The 3,732-nt window shown below is 37.1% G+C and overlaps 1 protein-coding gene across 1 annotated transcript in view; it reads right to left on the reverse strand.

Moving 5' to 3' along the window:
- Positions 1-3,732, reverse strand: part of LOC112521758 (serine--tRNA ligase-like) — a 28,718-nt gene that overhangs the window by 4,294 nt on the left and 20,692 nt on the right. The gene's annotated exons all lie outside the window — the stretch shown is intronic.

The following is a 3,732-nucleotide window of genomic DNA, read 5'->3' on the forward strand; positions in this document are numbered from 1 at the left end:
CATGCTGGTGTTCATACAGACTGGAAGCTCGTCGAATCCTACTGCAAAACCGATAAGGTCATTTGCAAGAAGTTCCGAAATGAAACCAGTGCAAAAATTCATCTAGCCACCTACAGAGATAAAGAGCCTAGCGGCAAAAAGATACTTCTTCGACCAAGAATTCACACGGTCAAAGAAAAACGTAGAGATCAACCTCAATTGATTTCTAAAGAAATTCACAATGCGGTCGTTTATCCAACAATCGGCATAGAAGAATTCAAAAACATCTGGGAAAAAGCAAGAGCTGCTATACCAGAAGATTTTGTCCATGAAAGATTTTTCACAACGGACAAGAAGAGCAAGAGTCTGTATAACTTCGTCGAAGGCGCAGACCCAAAATTAGTTCACCAAGCTTTTCAAGCAGGACTAATTGACAACCTCTACCCAAGCCACAACTTACAAGAACTTAAGTTCTTCCCTGACGGCGTGGTAGAAGCCATTAAGAACTTCAGAAAAAGAGTTCTTAAAACAAAGGATGATCCCATTTACATCAGAATGTTCAGTTCTATCCCAGACTGGCAAGACGATGGTTGTTTCACTCCTTACTATTTCCTAGACATTGGTCTAGCCAACTCTGAGAAAGAGTTCAAGAATTCTCAATTAATGGAAGATAAAAATCTCCCATTTTTAGAGCTTCTACAACCAGTCCGAATCAACGGACTCAGAAGAATTTCTGAAAAGATCATTGAGGTTCTCTCAGGATCGAAGAAAAAGGTAAACTATTCAGACTCTCACTGTCTAGTTACTAGTCGGAGTTTTAAAGACACCGAAGACAAAGACCTTTCTCTAATCTCAAGATTTGGAGAAAAGTTCATGATCAACAGCTTTGAAGCTAACAGCAGCACAAGAAAAATGTTCTGCAAAAAAGCCGAACAGTTGTTTGAAGATCACCACTGCAATTATTGCAGTGATAACAACAAAAGCAAAGAGGACCCCTCTACCGAAGAGACCGCTTCGTCGTTTTCTAGCTAGAAACATGGCGAATATGTCAGAAGATAAAACAGCAGACTAGTACTGCGTTTTTCAAACACCTACTGCATTATTGCTAAAGGGAATCTCCTTAGTGGAGAAATTTGATGAAGAAACAAATTTCAACATCATCTCATGGGGACCACCACCCACTAACTCAATTATTAAGTTATTTCTGTAGAATTTCGTTCTATAAATAACAATGTAATAGATCAGTGGTAAAGGAGGCAAATCAACGAGAGCATTTGGCAAGCAACTCGGACGTCGATCCTGAGAAGCGACCAATCTCTCTGAGAGAACATTGTATATAGTTTCAACTATGTATAAGAGTGAGTAGTTWCCTCCAAGAGAGGATGTAATAAGAAGGAAGCCTTCGGGCTGCCTGTTTTGTATAATAAACGTATGTTTTTATCATCCACACCTTTTTTTTTGGGGAAAAACCGGGTGTAGTGACAGAGCAGGATGGTCAAAACGATTGCTGAGTACCGCTAGGCAGGAGGCCGTTTAGGGAAATGAATCAGACCACAACCCAGCAGGCTGGCACACTCATTCCCAGAAAAAATTACAGATGATCTATCTTCGTTTATAATACGAACAGGTATATAATTCCTTTTATTACGTCCTTTTCTTGAATCTCACATATCTTTAGAAACAATTTTATAAAAGAAAAAAAAAATTAATGTCTTTTAACATTAAAGAATGGAATCGTCAGATTCTAGAAGAAATTCAGGAACTTGAAATTCATCTCGAGACTGAAAACTCAAATTTACAAGAAGTAAATAAACAAATTAAAGAGTATTCTTTCAATCCTCTTTACGAAGATCTCTCAAGATCTGATTTAATAAATCGAAAAAACTTTATAGTTAATTCTATAAAGAATTTAAAATACGAGGTCTTACAGCTTCGAAAAAATATTATACACAACGTGTAATTATTTTACAGCAAATTTCCTTTTGTTGTATTTTCTAAAAATGCTATCTTTAAAAATAGCTTTATCAGGACCGGGCCTTCATGCTCCCAGAGTCCAAGAAAGCAGACTTCTTTCGAAGTTTGTATTTGTTCTTAACCCGTATTCCGCTTTTAGGGTTATTAACAACGAAAAACGTGCCGTTAGGGCTCTGATACCAGTAATACCCTAACGGCACGTTTTTCGTTGTTAATAACCCTAAAAGCGGAATACGGGTTAAGAACAAATACAAACTTCGAAAGAAGTCTGCTTTCTTGGACTCTGGGAGCATGAAGGCCCGGTCCTGATAAAGCTATTTTTAAAGATAGCACTTTTAGCTTGTATTAAAACAAGGAGTCACAAGAAGTTATGAGCTTCTTTTTTGTTTTAGAAAGTAAATTTCTATTATTTTCAAGAAGTTCTTGAAGAATTTTTATACCTTTAAGGTTTGTTGATTTAAACCTTTGAAGATCGTAATGGATGAAATCACCCTCATGTGGCATATCTATGCGTTCCTGAAGAGATTCTCTTCTTTCTTCAGCTGATTTTAATAATCCAGATAAATCTTGGAATTCTTTTTCGATCTCTTCGATCTTATTTAAGACCTGTTGGTCCAATTTCTTTATAGGCATAATACCCTTTTTATCTTTATAAAAAGATTAGTATGATTTTTAATAAGAAGAGAATATAAAATAAAGAGAAAATTCTTACTTGAAGAAATAATCAAAAGTAAGTATATGTATTTTATACCTTGCTCTTTACTTATCGTTAATGATATTTGAAGAACGCCAGCCTGCCGGGTTGTGGTCTGATTCATTTCCCTAAACGGCCTCCTGCCTAGCGGTACTCAGCAATCTCCTGACCATCCTGCTCTGTCACTCTTCCTCAATTATATTGACGATATGTAAACGAGACGAAGTATAACTACATAATACTTCTTTTATTTCTTCAGGTAAGTCCTCAAATGAGGACTTCCTCAATATTTTACATCTCCTCTTAAGGAGTTTTACTCGCTACTCATACTATACATGGTTCTCTCTCAGAGAGATTGGTTGCATCTCAGGATAGACGTCCTGAAATTGATTTTCTAGGAGTAGATCCCGAGTCGCTTGCCAATTGCTCTCGTTGATTTGCCTCCCCTACCACTGATCTATTACATTGTTATTTATAGAACGAAATTCTACAGAAATAACTTAATAATTGAGTTAGTGGGTGTGGGCCCCGCTTGGTGGGTGGTGGTCCCCATGAGATGATGTTGAAATTTGTTTCTTCATCAAATTTCTCCACTAAGGAGATTCCCTTTAGCAATAATGCAGTAGGTGTTTGAAAAACGCAGTACTAGTCTGCTGTTTTATCTTCTGACATATTCGCCATGTTTCTAGCTAGAAAACGACGAAGCGGTCTCTTCGGTAGAGGGGTCCTCTTTGCTTTTGTTGTTATCACTGCAATAATTGCAGTGGTGATCTTCAAACAATTGTTCGGCTTTTTTGCAGAACATTTTTCTTGTGCTGCTGTTAGCTTCAAAGCTGTTGATCATGAACTTTTCTCCAAATCTTGAGATTAGAGAAAGGTCTTTGTCTTCGGTGTCTTTAAAACTCCGACTAGTAACTAGACAGTGAGAGTCTGAATAGTTTACCTTTTTCTTCGATCCTGAGAGAACCTCAATGATCTTTTCAGAAATTCTTCTGAGTCCGTTGATTCGGACTGGTTGTAGAAGCTCTAAAAATGGGAGATTTTTATCTTCCATTAATTGAGAATTCTTGAACTCTTTCTCAGAG

Source organism: Cynara cardunculus (assembly GCF_001531365.2).
Source record: "Cynara cardunculus var. scolymus isolate 2C chromosome LG 11, CcrdV1, whole genome shotgun sequence".
Lineage (NCBI taxonomy): Eukaryota > Viridiplantae > Streptophyta > Magnoliopsida > Asterales > Asteraceae > Cynara > Cynara cardunculus.